General features: G+C 41.7%; 12 non-coding genes across 12 annotated transcripts; 5 read left to right on the top strand and 7 right to left on the bottom strand.

Annotated features, from left to right (window-relative positions):
- The first annotated feature begins 1,004 nt into the window (after positions 1–1,004).
- TRNAL-CAA (transfer RNA leucine (anticodon CAA)) lies at positions 1,005–1,114 on the top strand. Its single transcript has 2 exons — positions 1,005–1,042; positions 1,069–1,114. It is a non-coding gene; the product is annotated as a tRNA-Leu (tRNA).
- A 1,688-nt stretch (positions 1,115–2,802) lies between these two features.
- TRNAR-UCG (transfer RNA arginine (anticodon UCG)) lies at positions 2,803–2,875 on the bottom strand. The gene has a single exon. It is a non-coding gene; the product is annotated as a tRNA-Arg (tRNA).
- A 272-nt stretch (positions 2,876–3,147) lies between these two features.
- Positions 3,148–3,257, top strand: TRNAL-CAA (transfer RNA leucine (anticodon CAA)). The gene is made up of 2 exons: positions 3,148–3,185; positions 3,212–3,257. It is a non-coding gene; the product is annotated as a tRNA-Leu (tRNA).
- A 961-nt stretch (positions 3,258–4,218) lies between these two features.
- Positions 4,219–4,328, top strand: TRNAL-CAA (transfer RNA leucine (anticodon CAA)). The gene is made up of 2 exons: positions 4,219–4,256; positions 4,283–4,328. It is a non-coding gene; the product is annotated as a tRNA-Leu (tRNA).
- A 1,687-nt stretch (positions 4,329–6,015) lies between these two features.
- Positions 6,016–6,088, bottom strand: TRNAR-UCG (transfer RNA arginine (anticodon UCG)). Its single transcript has one exon. It is a non-coding gene; the product is annotated as a tRNA-Arg (tRNA).
- A 1,343-nt stretch (positions 6,089–7,431) lies between these two features.
- On the top strand, positions 7,432–7,541 carry TRNAL-CAA (transfer RNA leucine (anticodon CAA)). The gene is made up of 2 exons: positions 7,432–7,469; positions 7,496–7,541. It is a non-coding gene; the product is annotated as a tRNA-Leu (tRNA).
- A 961-nt stretch (positions 7,542–8,502) lies between these two features.
- On the top strand, positions 8,503–8,612 carry TRNAL-CAA (transfer RNA leucine (anticodon CAA)). The gene is made up of 2 exons: positions 8,503–8,540; positions 8,567–8,612. It is a non-coding gene; the product is annotated as a tRNA-Leu (tRNA).
- Positions 8,613–9,228: 616 nt separating this feature from the next.
- On the bottom strand, positions 9,229–9,301 carry TRNAR-UCG (transfer RNA arginine (anticodon UCG)). Its single transcript has one exon. It is a non-coding gene; the product is annotated as a tRNA-Arg (tRNA).
- Positions 9,302–10,299: 998 nt separating this feature from the next.
- On the bottom strand, positions 10,300–10,372 carry TRNAR-UCG (transfer RNA arginine (anticodon UCG)). The gene has a single exon. It is a non-coding gene; the product is annotated as a tRNA-Arg (tRNA).
- A 998-nt stretch (positions 10,373–11,370) lies between these two features.
- TRNAR-UCG (transfer RNA arginine (anticodon UCG)) lies at positions 11,371–11,443 on the bottom strand. The gene has a single exon. It is a non-coding gene; the product is annotated as a tRNA-Arg (tRNA).
- A 998-nt stretch (positions 11,444–12,441) lies between these two features.
- On the bottom strand, positions 12,442–12,514 carry TRNAR-UCG (transfer RNA arginine (anticodon UCG)). The gene has a single exon. It is a non-coding gene; the product is annotated as a tRNA-Arg (tRNA).
- A 2,069-nt stretch (positions 12,515–14,583) lies between these two features.
- Positions 14,584–14,656, bottom strand: TRNAR-UCG (transfer RNA arginine (anticodon UCG)). The gene has a single exon. It is a non-coding gene; the product is annotated as a tRNA-Arg (tRNA).
- Positions 14,657–15,901: the final 1,245 nt, after the last annotated feature.

Below are 15,901 nucleotides of genomic sequence, written 5' to 3'. Positions count from 1 at the left end.
CTGGTCTCCAAATGGAGGCGTGGGTTCAAATCCCTCTTCTGACAATCTGTTTACACATTTAGCTTGAACTACAATCACCACTCCCGCTGTGTTTTCATGCTGCCATGTCACCGACAAAAAAACAGAAAAAAAATCCAAAAACTTTGCACATCCTACATAAAGATCAAATTCTTGAGGAAAATCTGCTAGACCATGCTGTTAAATCTGTCATTTAAAGTGACACTTTAGTCAGAAAAGTAAGTCCTGCTACATCTCTTCCGGTTGTCCCATTTTGCATATATACTCATGTAAAACATTTAAAAATATGGTTCTATACACTTTGAAATCCAGTAATACGCTGTTTCAACCTGCTCTGCACATACTCAGTTGCTCTCCCATTTTAGGCATATTTAAGTTATGACACCAGCCATTTGATGATTTGATAGTTTGGTTGAGAACACAAGCAAATGGGACAGTTATCAATCCCGGGATTCAAGGCATGTAACTGTGTTTTGAAACCCTTAAATCAATTGGTTTACTTCCACTTTATGATTTACTTCTGTTTGGAGGCTCTGGGCTTCAGCAAATTGGAAGCCTCCAGCAAGAAGCACGTTGTTATGGCTAAAGCAAGAATTTACGAGTGAAGGTCACAGGAAGGAACTGGAAAGCAGCATAGAAAACAACCACGAAGGGACTCGAACCCTCAATCTTCTGATCCGAAGTCAGACACCTTATCCATTAGGCCACGCGGTCTGCCACAAGGACATGATTCTGGTTTGTGGCGCCCGGATCAACCAAACACTCGAAGATCACCTGGGACATCTTCTACTTTTTTTGCTCAAGGAGATTTGGTAGAAAGGATCTGAAATGTATGACTTGGTGCAAGGTCATGCTTTAAGAAGTGCATTTGCAAAAGGGCCTAGGTTCAGAGTGTTCATACAGCTCCTTGACAATGGTAATAGATCAATAGAGTACCACGAGTAGATGATATTTCCAGAGGAAGCCATAGCACCTCAATATATCTTGTCAGGATGGCCGAGTGGTCTAAGGCGCCAGACTCAAGAGCTGTTTCTTCACATTGTGTGGGTGTTCTGGTCTCCAAATGGAGGCGTGGGTTCAAATCCCACTTCTGACAATCTGTTTACACATTTAGCTTGAACTACAATCACCACTCCCGCTGTGTTTTCATGCTACCATGTCACCGACAAAAAAACATGAAAAAAAAATCCAAAAACTTTGCACATCCTACATAAAGATCAAATTCTTGAGGAAAATCTGCTAGACCATGCTGTTAAATCTGTCATTTAAAGTGCAACTTTAGTCAGAAAAGTAAGTCCTGCTACATCTCTTCCGGTTGTCCCATTTTGCATATATACTCATGTAAAACATTAAAAAATATGCTTCTATACACTTTGAAATCCAGTAATACGCTGTTTCAACCTGCTCTGCACATACTCAGTTGCTCTCCCATTTTAGGCATATTTAAGTTATGACACCAGCCATTTGATGATTTGATAGTTTGGTTGAGAACACAAGCAAATGGGACAGTTATCAATCCCGGGATTCAAGGCATGTAACTGTGTTTTGAAACCCTTAAATCAATTGGTTTACTTCCACTTTATGATTTACTTCTGTTTGGAGGCTCTGGGCTTCAGCAAATTGGAAGCCTCCAGCAAGAAGCACGTTGTTATGGCTAAAGCAAGAATTTACGAGTGAAGGTCACAGGAAGGAACTGGAAAGCAGCATAGAAAACGACCACGAAGGGACTCGAACCCTCAATCTTCTGATCTGAAGTCAGACGCCTTATCCATTAGGCCACGCGGTCTGCCACAAGGACATGTTTCTGGTTTGTGGCGCCCGGATCAACCAAACACTCGAAGATCACCTGGGACATCTTCTACATTTTTTGCTCAAGGAGATTTGGTAGAAAGGATCTGAAATGTATGACTTGGTGCAAGGTCATGCTTTAAGAAGTGCATTTGCAAAAGGGCCTAGGTTCAGAGTGTTCATACAGCTCCTTGACAATGGTAATAGATCAATAGAGTACCACGAGTAGATGATATTTCCAGAGGAAGCCATAGCACCTCAATATATCTTGTCAGGATGGCCGAGTGGTCTAAGGCGCCAGACTCAAGAGCTGTTTCTTCACATTGTGTGGGTGTTCTGGTCTCCAAATGGAGGCATGGGTTCAAATCCCACTTCTGACAATCTGTTTACACATTTAGCTTGAACTACAATCACCACTCCCGCTGTGTTTTCATGCTACCATGTCACCGACAAAAAAACATGAAAAAAAATCCAAAAACTTTGCACATCCTACATAAAGATCAAATTCTTGAGGAAAATCTGCTAGACCATGCTGTTAAATCTGTCATTTAAAGTGCAACTTTAGTCAGAAAAGTAAGTCCTGCTACATCTCTTCCGGTTGTCCCATTTTGCATATATACTCATGTAAAACATTAAAAAATATGCTTCTATACACTTTGAAATCCAGTAATACGCTGTTTCAACCTGCTCTGCACATACTCAGTTGCTCTCCCATTTTAGGCATATTTAAGTTATGACACCAGCCATTTGATGATTTGATAGTTTGGTTGAGAACACAAGCAAATGGGACAGTTATCAATCCCGGGATTCAAGGCATGTAACTGTGTTTTGAAACCCTTAAATCAATTGGTTTACTTCCACTTTATGATTTACTTCTGTTTGGAGGCTCTGGGCTTCAGCAAATTGGAAGCCTCCAGCAAGAAGCACGTTGTTATGGCTAAAGCAAGAATTTACGAGTGAAGGTCACAGGAAGGAACTGGAAAGCAGCATAGAAAACGACCACGAAGGGACTCGAACCCTCAATCTTCTGATCCGAAGTCAGACGCCTTATCCATTAGGCCACGCGGTCTGCCACAAGGACATGATTCTGGTTTGTGGCGCCCGGATCAACCAAACACTCGAAGATCACCTGGGACATCTTCTACATTTTTTGCTCAAGGAGATTTGGTAGAAAGGATCTGAAATGTATGACTTGGTGCAAGGTCATGCTTTAAGAAGTGCATTTGCAAAAGGGCCTAGGTTCAGAGTGTTCATACAGCTCCTTGACAATGGTAATAGATCAATAGAGTACCACGAGTAGATGATATTTCCAGAGGAAGCCATAGCACCTCAATATATCTTGTCAGGATGGCCGAGTGGTCTAAGGCGCCAGACTCAAGAGCTGTTTCTTCACATTGTGTGGGTGTTCTGGTCTCCAAATGGAGGCGTGGGTTCAAATCCCACTTCTGACAATCTGTTTACACATTTAGCTTGAACTACAATCACCACTCCCGCTGTGTTTTCATGCTACCATGTCACCGACAAAAAAACATGAAAAAAAATCCAAAAACTTTGCACATCCTACATAAAGATCAAATTCTTGAGGAAAATCTGCTAGACCATGCTGTTAAATCTGTCATTTAAAGTGACACTTTAGTCAGAAAAGTAAGTCCTGCTACATCTCTTCCGGTTGTCCCATTTTGCATATATACTCATGTGAAACATTAAAAAATATGCTTCTATACACTTTGAAATCCAGTAATACGCTGTTTCAACCTGCTCTGCACATACTCAGTTGCTCTCCCATTTTAGGCATATTTAAGTTATGACACCAGCCATTTGATGATTTGATAGTTTGGTTGAGAACACAAGCAAATGGGACAGTTATCAATCCCGGGATTCCAGGCATGTAACTGTGTTTTGAAACCCTTAAATCAATTGGTTTACTTCCACTTTATGATTTACTTCTGTTTGGAGGCTCTGGGCTTCAGCAAATTGGAAGCCTCCAGCAAGAAGCACGTTGTTATGGCTAAAGCAAGAATTTACGAGTGAAGGTCACAGGAAGGAACTGGAAAGCAGCATAGAAAACAACCACGAAAGGACTCGAACGCTCAATCTTCTGATCCGAAGTCAGACGCCTTATCCATTAGGCCACGCAGTCTGCCACAAGGACATGATTCTGGTTTGTGGCGCCCGGATCAACCAAACAGTCGAAGATCACCTGGGACAGCTTCTACTTTTTTTGCTCAAGGAGATTTGGTAGAAAGGATCTGAAATGTATGACTTGGTGCAAGGTCATGCTTTAAGAAGTGCATTTGCAAAAGGGCCTAGGTTCAGAGTGTTCATACAGCTCCTTGACAATGGTAATAGATCAATAGAGTACCACGAGTAGATGATATTTCCAGAGGAAGCCATAGCACCTCAATATATCTTGTCAGGATGGCCGAGTGGTCTAAGGCGCCAGACTCAAGAGCTGTTTCTTCACATTGTGTGGGTGTTCTGGTCTCCAAATGGAGGCGTGGGTTCAAATCCCACTTCTGACAATCTGTTTACACATTTAGCTTGAACTAAAATCACCACTCCCGCTGTGTTTTCATGCTACCATGTCACCGACAAAAAAACATGAAAAAAAATCCAAAAACTTTGCACATCCTACATAAAGATCAAATTCTTGAGGAAAATCTGCTAGACCATGCTGTTAAATCTGTCATTTAAAGTGACACTTTAGTCAGAAAAGTAAGTCCTGCTACATCTCTTCCGGTTGTCCCATTTTGCATATATACTCATGTAAAACATTAAAAAATATGGTTCTATACACTTTGAAATCCAGTAATACGCTGTTTCAACCTGCTCTGCACATACTCAGTTGCTCTCCCATTTTAGGCATATTTAAGTTATGACACCAGCCATTTGATGATTTGATAGTTTGGTTGAGAACACAAGCAAATGGGACAGTTATCAATCCCGGGATTCCAGGCATGTAACTGTGTTTTGAAACCCTTAAATCAATTGGTTTACTTCCACTTTATGATTTACTTCTGTTTGGAGGCTCTGGGCTTCAGCAAATTGGAAGCCTCCAGCAAGAAGCACGTTGTTATGGCTAAAGCAAGAATTTACGAGTGAAGGTCACAGGAAGGAACTGGAAAGCAGCATAGAAAACGACCACGAAGGGACTCGAAGCCTCAATCTTCTGATCCGAAGTCAGACGCCTTATCCATTAGGCCACGCGGTCTGCCACAAGGACATGATTCTGGTTTGTGGCGCCCGGATCAACCAAACACTCGAAGATCACCTGGGACATCTTCTACTTTTTTTGCTCAAGGAGATTTGGTAGAAAGGATCTGAAATGTATGACTTGGTGCAAGGTCATGCTTTAAGAAGTGCATTTGCAAAAGGGCCTAGGTTCAGAGTGTTCATACAGCTCCTTGACAATGGTAATAGATCAATAGAGTACCACGAGTAGATGATATTTCCAGAGGAAGCCATAGCACCTCAATATATCTTGTCAGCTTGGCCGAGTGGTCTAAGGCGCCAGACTCAAGAGCTGTTTCTTCACATTGTGTGGGTGTTCTGGTCTCCAAATGGAGGCGTGGGTTCAAATCCCACTTCTGACAATCTGTTTACACATTTAGCTTGAACTACAATCACCACTCCCGCTGTGTTTTCATGCTACCATGTCACCGACAAAAAAACATGAAAAAAAATCCAAAAACTTTGCACATCCTACATAAAGATAAAATTCTTGAGGAAAATCTGCTAGACCATGCTGTTAAATCTGTCATTTAAAGTGCAACTTTAGTCAGAAAAGTAAGTCCTGCTACATCTCTTCCGGTTGTCCCATTTTGCATATATACTCATGTAAAACATTAAAAAATATGCTTCTATACACTTTGAAATCCAGTAATACGCTGTTTCAACCTGCTCTGCACATACTCAGTTGCTCTCCCATTTTAGGCATATTTAAGTTATGACACCAGCCATTTGATGATTTGATAGTTTGGTTGAGAACACAAGCAAATGGGACAGTTATCAATCCCGGGATTCAAGGCATGTAACTGTGTTTTGAAACCCTTAAATCAATTGGTTTACTTCCACTTTATGATTTACTTCTGTTTGGAGGCTCTGGGCTTCAGCAAATTGGAAGCCTCCAGCAAGAAGCACGTTGTTATGGCTAAAGCAAGAATTTACGAGTGAAGGTCACAGGAAGGAACTGGAAAGCAGCATAGAAAACGACCACGAAGGGACTCGAACCCTCAATCTTCTGATCCGAAGTCAGACGCCTTATCCATTAGGCCACGCGGTCTGCCACAAGGACATGATTCTGGTTTGTGGCGCCCGGATCAACCAAACACTCGAAGATCACCTGGGACATCTTCTACTTTTTTTGCTCAAGGAGATTTGGTAGAAAGGATCTGAAATGTATGACTTGGTGCAAGGTCATGCTTTAAGAAGTGCATTTGCAAAAGGGCCTAGGTTCAGAGTGTTCATACAGCTCCTTGACAATGGTAATAGATCAATAGAGTACCACGAGTAGATGATATTTCCAGAGGAAGCCAAAGGACCTCAATATATCTTGTCAGCTTGGCCAAGTGGTCTAAGGCGCCAGACTCAAGAGCTGTTTCTTCACATTGTGTGGGTGTTCTGGTCTCCAAATGGAGGCGTGGGTTCAAATCCCACTTCTGACAATCTGTTTACACATTTAGCTTGAACTACAATCACCACTCCCGCTGTGTTTTCATGCTACCATGTCACCGACAAAAAAACATGAAAAAAAATCCAAAAACTTTGCACATCCTACATAAAGATAAAATTCTTGAGGAAAATCTGCTAGACCATGCTGTTAAATCTGTCATTTAAAGTGCAACTTTAGTCAGAAAAGTAAGTCCTGCTACATCTCTTCCGGTTGTCCCATTTTGCATATATACTCATGTAAAACATTAAAAAATATGCTTCTATACACTTTGAAATCCAGTAATACGCTGTTTCAACCTGCTCTGCACATACTCAGTTGCTCTCCCATTTTAGGCATATTTAAGTTATGACACCAGCCATTTGATGATTTGATAGTTTGGTTGAGAACACAAGCAAATGGGACAGTTATCAATCCCGGGATTCCAGGCATGTAACTGTGTTTTGAAACCCTTAAATCAATTGGTTTACTTCCACTTTATGATTTACTTCTGTTTGGAGGCTCTGGGCTTCAGCAAATTGGAAGCCTCCAGCAAGAAGAACGTTGTTATGGCTAAAGCTAGAATTTACGAGTGAAGGTCACAGGAAGGAACTGGAAAGCAGCATAGAAAACGACCACGAAGGGACTCGAACCCTCAATCTTCTGATCCGAAGTCAGAAGCCTTATCCATTAGGCCACGCGGTCTGCCACAAGGACATGATTCTGGTTTGTGGCGCCCGGATCAACCAAACACTCGAAGATCACCTGGGACATCTTCTACTTTTTTTGCTCAAGGAGATTTGGTAGAAAGCATCTGAAATGTATGACTTGGTGCAAGGTCATGCTTTAAGAAGTGCATTTGCAAAAGGGCCTAGGTTCAGAGTGTTCATACAGCTCCTTGACAATGGTAATAGATCAATAGAGTACCACGAGTAGATGATATTTCCAGAGGAAGCCATAGCACCTCAATATATCTTGTCAGGATGGCCGAGTGGTCTAAGGCGCCAGACTCAAGAGCTGTTTCTTCACATTGTGTGGGTGTTCTGGTCTCCAAATGGAGGCGTGGGTTCAAATCCCACTTCTGACAATCTGTTTACACATTTAGCTTGAACTACAATCACCACTCCCGCTGTGTTTTCATGCTACCATGTCACCGACAAAAAAACATGAAAAAAAATCCAAAAACTTTGCACATCCTACATAAAGATCAAATTCTTGAGGAAAATCTGCTAGACCATGCTGTTAAATCTGTCATTTAAAGTGACACTTTAGTCAGAAAAGTAAGTCCTGCTACATCTCTTCCGGTTGTCCCATTTTGCATATATACTCATGTGAAACATTAAAAAATATGCTTCTATACACTTTGAAATCCAGTAATACGCTGTTTCAACCTGCTCTGCACATACTCAGTTGCTCTCCCATTTTAGGCATATTTAAGTTATGACACCAGCCATTTGATGATTTGATAGTTTGGTTGAGAACACAAGCAAATGGGACAGTTATCAATCCCGGGATTCCAGGCATGTAACTGTGTTTTGAAACCCTTAAATCAATTGGTTTACTTCCACTTTATGATTTACTTCTGTTTGGAGGCTCTGGGCTTCAGCAAATTGGAAGCCTCCAGCAAGAAGCACGTTGTTATGGCTAAAGCAAGAATTTACGAGTGAAGGTCACAGGAAGGAACTGGAAAGCAGCATAGAAAACAACCACGAAAGGACTCGAACGCTCAATCTTCTGATCCGAAGTCAGACGCCTTATCCATTAGGCCACGCAGTCTGCCACAAGGACATGATTCTGGTTTGTGGCGCCCGGATCAACCAAACAGTCGAAGATCACCTGGGACAGCTTCTACTTTTTTTGCTCAAGGAGATTTGGTAGAAAGGATCTGAAATGTATGACTTGGTGCAAGGTCATGCTTTAAGAAGTGCATTTGCAAAAGGGCCTAGGTTCAGAGTGTTCATACAGCTCCTTGACAATGGTAATAGATCAATAGAGTACCACGAGTAGATGATATTTCCAGAGGAAGCCATAGGACCTCAATATATCTTGTCAGGATGGCCGAGTGGTCTAAGGCGCCAGACTCAAGAGCTGTTTCTTCACATTGTGTGGGTGTTCTGGTCTCCAAATGGAGGCGTGGGTTCAAATCCCACTTCTGACAATCTGTTTACACATTTAGCTTGAACTACAATCACCACTCCCGCTGTGTTTTCATGCTACCATGTCACCGACAAAAAAACATGAAAAAAAATCCAAAAGCTTTGCACATCCTACATAAAGATCAAATTCTTGAGGAAAATCTGCTAGACCATGCTGTTAAATCTGTCATTTAAAGTGACACTTTAGTCAGAAAAGTAAGTCCTGCTACATCTCTTCCGGTTGTCCCATTTTGCATATATACTCATGTAAAACATTTAAAAATATGGTTCTATACACTTTGAAATCCAGTAATACGCTGTTTCAACCTGCTCTGCACATACTCAGTTGCTCTCCCATTTTAGGCATATTTAAGTTATGACACCAGCCATTTGATGATTTGATAGTTTGGTTGAGAACACAAGCAAATGGGACAGTTATCAATCCCGGGATTCCAGGCATGTAACTGTGTTTTGAAACCCTTAAATCAATTGGTTTACTTCCACTTTATGATTTACTTCTGTTTGGAGGCTCTGGGCTTCAGCAAATTGGAAGCCTCCAGCAAGAAGCACGTTGTTATGGCTAAAGCAAGAATTTACGAGTGAAGGTCACAGGAAGGAACTGGAAAGCAGCATAGAAAACGACCACGAAGGGACTCGAACCCTCAATCTTCTGATCCGAAGTCAGACGCCTTATCCATTAGGCCACGCGGTCTGCCACAAGGACATGATTCTGGTTTGTGGCGCCCGGATCAACCAAACACTCGAAGATCACCTGGGACATCTTCTACTTTTTTTGCTCAAGGAGATTTGGTAGAAAGGATCTGAAATGTATGACTTGGTGCAAGGTCATGCTTTAAGAAGTGCATTTGCAAAAGGGCCTAGGTTCAGAGTGTTCATATAGCTCCTTGACAATGGTAATAGATCAATAGAGTACCACGAGTAGATGATATTTCCAGAGGAAGCCAAAGTACCTCAATGTATCTTGTCAGGAAGGCCGAGTGGTCTAAGGCGCCAGACTCAAGAGCTGTTTCTTCACATTGTGTGGGTGTTCTGGTCTCCAAATGGAGGCGTGGCTTCAAATCCCACTTCTGACAATCTGTTTACACATTTAGCTTGAACTACAATCACCACTCCCGCTGTATTTTCATGCTATCATGTCACCGACAAAAAAACATGAAAAAAAATCCAAAAACTTTGCACATCCTACATAAAGATCAAATTCTTGAGGAAAATCTGCTAGACCATGCTGTTAAATCTGTCATTTAAAGTGCAACTTTAGTCAGAAAAGTAAGTCCTGCTACATCTCTTCCGGTTGTCCCATTTTGCATATATACTCATGTAAAACATTAAAAAATATGCTTCTATACACTTTGAAATCCAGTAATACGCTGTTTCAACCTGCTCTGCACATACTCAGTTGCTCTCCCATTTTAGGCATATTTAAGTTATGACACCAGCCATTTGATGATTTGATAGTTTGGTTGAGAACACAAGCAAATGGGACAGTTATCAATCCCGGGATTCCAGGCATGTAACTGTGTTTTGAAACCCTTAAATCAATTGGTTTACTTCCACTTTATGATTTACTTCTGTTTGGAGGCTCTGGGCTTCAGCAAATTGGAAGCCTCCAGCAAGAAGCACGTTGTTATGGCTAAAGCAAGAATTTACGAGTGAAGGTCACAGAAAGGAACTGGAAAGCAGCATAGAAAACGACCACGAAGGGACTCGAACCCTCAATCTTCTGATCCGAAGTCAGACGCCTTATCCATTAGGCCACGCGGTCTGCCACAAGGACATGATTCTGGTTTGTGGCACCCGGATCAACCAAACACTCGAAGATCACCTGGGACATCTTCTACTTTTTTTGCTCAAGGAGATTTGGTAGAAAGGATCTGAAATGTATGACTTGGTGCAAGGTCATGCTTTAAGAAGTGCATTTGCAAAAGGGCCTAGGTTCAGAGTGTTCATATAGCTCCTTGACAATGGTAATAGATCAATAGAGTACCACGAGTAGATGATATTTCCAGAGGAAGCCAAAGTACCTCAATGTATCTTGTCAGGAAGGCCGAGTGGTCTAAGGCGCCAGACTCAAGAGCTGTTTCTTCACATTGTGTGGGTGTTCTGGTCTCCAAATGGAGGCGTGGCTTCAAATCCCACTTCTGACAATCTGTTTACACATTTAGCTTGAACTACAATCACCACTCCCGCTGTATTTTCATGCTATCATGTCACCGACAAAAAAACATGAAAAAAAATCCAAAAACTTTGCACATCCTACATAAAGATCAAATTCTTGAGGAAAATCTGCTAGACCATGCTGTTAAATCTGTCATTTAAAGTGCAACTTTAGTCAGAAAAGTAAGTCCTGCTACATCTCTTCCGGTTGTCCCATTTTGCATATATACTCATGTAAAACATTAAAAAATATGCTTCTATACACTTTGAAATCCAGTAATACGCTGTTTCAACCTGCTCTGCACATACTCAGTTGCTCTCCCATTTTAGGCATATTTAAGTTATGACACCAGCCATTTGATGATTTGATAGTTTGGTTGAGAACACAAGCAAATGGGACAGTTATCAATCCCGGGATTCCAGGCATGTAACTGTGTTTTGAAACCCTTAAATCAATTGGTTTACTTCCACTTTATGATTTACTTCTGTTTGGAGGCTCTGGGCTTCAGCAAATTGGAAGCCTCCAGCAAGAAGCACGTTGTTATGGGTAAAGCAAGAATTTACGAGTGAAGGCCACAGGAAGGAACTGGAAAGCAGCATAGAAAACGACCACGAAGGGACTCGAACCCTCAATCTTCTGATCCGAAGTCAGACGCCTTATCCATTAGGCCACGCGGTCTGCCACAAGGACATGATTCTGGTTTGTGGCGCCCGGATCAACCAAACACTCGAAGATCACCTGGGACATCTTCTACTTTTTTTGCTCAAGGAGATTTGGTAGAAAGGATCTGAAATGTATGACTTGGTGCAAGGTCATGCTTTAAGAAGTGCATTTGCAAAAGGGCCTAGGTTCAGAGTGTTCATACAGCTCCTTGACAATGGTAATAGATCAATAGAGTACCACGAGTAGATGATATTTCCAGAGGAAGCCAAAGTACCTCAATGTATCTTGTCAGGATGGCCGAGTGGTCTAAGGCTCCAGTCTCAAGGGCTGTTTCTTCACATTGTGTGGGTGTTCTGGTGTCCAAATGGAGGCGTGGTTTCAAATCCCACTTCTGACAATCTGTTTACACATTTAGCTTGAACTACAATCACCACTCCCGCTGTGTTTTCATGCTACCATGTCACCGACAAAAAAACATGAAAAAAAATCCCAAAACTTTGCACATCCTACATAAAGATCAAATTCTTGAGGAAAATCTGCTAGACCATGCTGTTAAATCTGTCATTTAAAGTGCAACTTTAGTCAGAAAAGTAAGTCCTGCTACATCTCTTCCGGTTGTCCCATTTTGCATATATACTCATGTAAAACATTAAAAAATATGCTTCTATACACTTTGAAATCCAGTAATACGCTGTTTCAACCTGCTCTGCACATACTCAGTTGCTCTCCCATTTTAGGCATATTTAAGTTATGACACCAGCCATTTGATGATTTGATAGTTTGGTTGAGAACACAAGCAAATGGGACAGTTATCAATCCCGGGATTCCAGGCATGTAACTGTGTTTTGAAACCCTTAAATCAATTGGTTTACTTCCACTTTATGATTTACTTCTGTTTGGAGGCTCTGGGCTTCAGCAAATTGGAAGCCTCCAGCAAGAAGCACGTTGTTATGGCTAAAGCAAGAATTTACGAGTGAAGGTCACAGGAAGGAACTGGAAAGCAGCATAGAAAACGACCACGAAGGGACTCGAACCCTCAATCTTCTGATCCGAAGTCAGACGCCTTATCCATTAGGCCACGCGGTCTGCCACAAGGACATGATTCTGGTTTGTGGCGCCCGGATCAACCAAACACTCGAAGATCACCTGGGACATCTTCTACTTTTTTTGCTCAAGGAGATTTGGTAGAAAGGATCTGAAATGTATGACTTGGTGCAAGGTCATGCTTTAAGAAGTGCATTTGCAAAAGGGCCTAGGTTCAGAGTGTTCATACAGCTCCTTGACAATGGTAATAGATCAATAGAGTACCACGAGTAGATGATATTTCCAGAGGAAGCCAAAGGACCTCAATATATCTTGTCAGCTTGGCCAAGTGGTCTAAGGCGCCAGACTCAAGAGCTGTTTCTTCACATTGTGTGGGTGTTCTGGTCTTCAAATGGAGGCGTGGGTTCAAATCCCACTTCTGACAATCTGTTTACACATTTAGCTTGAACTACAATCACCACTCCCGCTGTGTTTTCATGCTACCATGTCACCGACAAAAAAACATGAAAAAAAATCCAAAAACTTTGCACATCCTACATAAAGATAAAATTCTTGAGGAAAATCTGCTAGACCATGCTGTTAAATCTGTCATTTAAAGTGCAACTTTAGTCAGAAAAGTAAGTCCTGCTACATCTCTTCCGGTTGTCCCATTTTGCATATATACTCATGTAAAACATTAAAAAATATGCTTCTATACACTTTGAAATCCAGTAATACGCTGTTTCAACCTGCTCTGCACATACTCAGTTGCTCTCCCATTTTAGGCATATTTAAGTTATGACACCAGCCATTTGATGATTTGATAGTTTGGTTGAGAACACAAGCAAATGGGACAGTTATCAATCCCGGGATTCCAGGCATGTAACTGTGTTTTGAAACCCTTAAATCAATTGGTTTACTTCCACTTTATGATTTACTTCTGTTTGGAGGCTCTGGGCTTCAGCAAATTGGAAGCCTCCAGCAAGAAGAACGTTGTTATGGCTAAAGCTAGAATTTACGAGTGAAGGTCACAGGAAGGAACTGGAAAGCAGCATAGAAAACGACCACGAAGGGACTCGAACCCTCAATCTTCTGATCCGAAGTCAGAAGCCTTATCCATTAGGCCACGTGGTCTGCCACAAGGACATGATTCTGGTTTGTGGCGCCCGGATCAACCAAACACTCGAAGATCACCTGGGACATCTTCTACTTTTTTTGCTCAAGGAGATTTGGTAGAAAGCATCTGAAATGTATGACTTGGTGCAAGGTCATGCTTTAAGAAGTGCATTTGCAAAAGGGCCTAGGTTCAGAGTGTTCATACAGCTCCTTGACAATGGTAATAGATCAATAGAGTACCACGAGTAGATGATATTTCCAGAGGAAGCCATAGCACCTCAATATATCTTGTCAGCTTGGCCGAGTGGTCTAAGGCGCCAGACTCAAGAGCTGTTTCTTCACATTGTGTGGGTGTTCTGGTCTCCAAATGGAGGCGTGGCTTCAAATCCCACTTCTGACAATCTGTTTACACATTTAGCTTGAACTACAATCACCACTCCCGCTGTGTTTTCATGCTACCATGTCACCGACAAAAAAACATGAAAAAAAATCCAAAAACTTTGCACATCCTACATAAAGATCAAATTCTTGAGGAAAATCTGCTAGACCATGCTGTTAAATCTGTCATTTAAAGTGCAACTTTAGTCAGAAAAGTAAGTCCTGCTACATCTCTTCCGGTTGTCCCATTTTGCATATATACTCATGTAAAACATTAAAAAATATGCTTCTATACACTTTGAAATCCAGTAATACGCTGTTTCAACCTGCTCTGCACATACTCAGTTGCTCTCCCATTTTAGGCATATTTAAGTTATGACACCAGCCATTTGATGATTTGATAGTTTGGTTGAGAACACAAGCAAATGGGACAGTTATCAATCCCGGGATTCAAGGCATGTAACTGTGTTTTGAAACCCTTAAATCAATTGGTTTACTTCCACTTTATGATTTACTTCTGTTTGGAGGCTCTGGGCTTCAGCAAATTGGAAGCCTCCAGCAAGAAGCACGTTGTTATGGCTAAAGCAAGAATTTACGAGTGAAGGTCACAGGAAGGAACTGGAAAGCAGCATAGAAAACGACCACGAAGGGACTCGAACCCTCAATCTTCTGATCCGAAGTCAGACGCCTTATCCATTAGGCCACGCGGTCTGCCACAAGGACATGATTCTGGTTTGTGGCGCCCGGATCAACCAAACACTCGAAGATCACCTGGGACATCTTCTACTTTTTTTGCTCAAGGAGATTTGGTAGAAAGGATCTGAAATGTATGACTTGGTGCAAGGTCATGCTTTAAGAAGTGCATTTGCAAAAGGGCCTAGGTTCAGAGTGTTCATACAGCTCCTTGACAATGGTAATAGATCAATAGAGTACCACGAGTAGATGATATTTCCAGAGGAAGCCAAAGTACCGCAATGTATCTTGTCAGGATGGCCAAGTGGTCTAAGGCGCCAGACTCAAGAGCTGTTTCTTCACATTGTGTGGGTGTTCTGGTCTCCAAATGGAGGCGTGGGTTCAAATCCCACTTCTGAAGATCTGTTTACACATTTAGCTTGAACTACAATCACCACTCCCGCTGTGTTTTCATGCTACCATGTCACCGACAAAAAAACATGAAAAAAAATCCAAAAACTTTGCACATCCTACATAAAGATCAAATTCTTGAGGAAAATCTGCTAGACCATGCTGTTAAATCTGTCATTTAAAGTGCAACTTTAGTCAGAAAAGTAAGTCCTGCTACATCTCTTCCGGTTGTCCCATTTTGCATATATACTCATGTAAAACATTAAAAAATATGCTTCTATACACTTTGAAATCCAGTAATACGCTGTTTCAACCTGCTCTGCACATACTCAGTTGCTCTCCCATTTTAGGCATATTTAAGTTATGACACCAGCCATTTGATGATTTGATAGTTTGGTTGAGAACACAAGCAAATGGGACAGTTATCAATCCCGGGATTCCAGGCATGTAACTGTGTTTTGAAACCCTTAAATCAATTGGTTTACTTCCACTTTATGATTTACTTCTGTTTGGAGGCTCTGGGCTTCAGCAAATCGGAAGCCTCCAGCAAGAAGCACGTTGTTATGGCTAAAGCAAGAATTTACGAGTGAAGGTCACAGGAAGGAACTGGAAAGCAGCATAGAAAACAACCACGAAGGGACTCGAACCCTCAATCTTCTGATCCGAAGTCAGACGCCTTATCCATTAGGCCACGCGGTCTGCCACAAGGACATGATTCTGGTTTGTGGCGCCCGGATCAACCAAACACTCGAAGATCACCTGGGACATCTTCTACTTTTTTTGCTCAAGGAGATTTGGTAGAAAGGATCTGAAATGTATGACTTGGTGCAAGGTCATGCTTTAAGAAGTGCATTTGCAAAAGGGCCTAGGTTC

The sequence above is a fragment of the Lithobates pipiens genome, unplaced genomic scaffold (genome assembly GCF_037356315.1).
Source record: "Lithobates pipiens isolate NorthernLeopardFrog02 unplaced genomic scaffold, aLitPip1_a1.2 Scaffold_1, whole genome shotgun sequence".
Lineage (NCBI taxonomy): Eukaryota > Metazoa > Chordata > Amphibia > Anura > Ranidae > Lithobates > Lithobates pipiens.
This window is presented reverse-complemented; position numbering and strand designations above follow the sequence as displayed.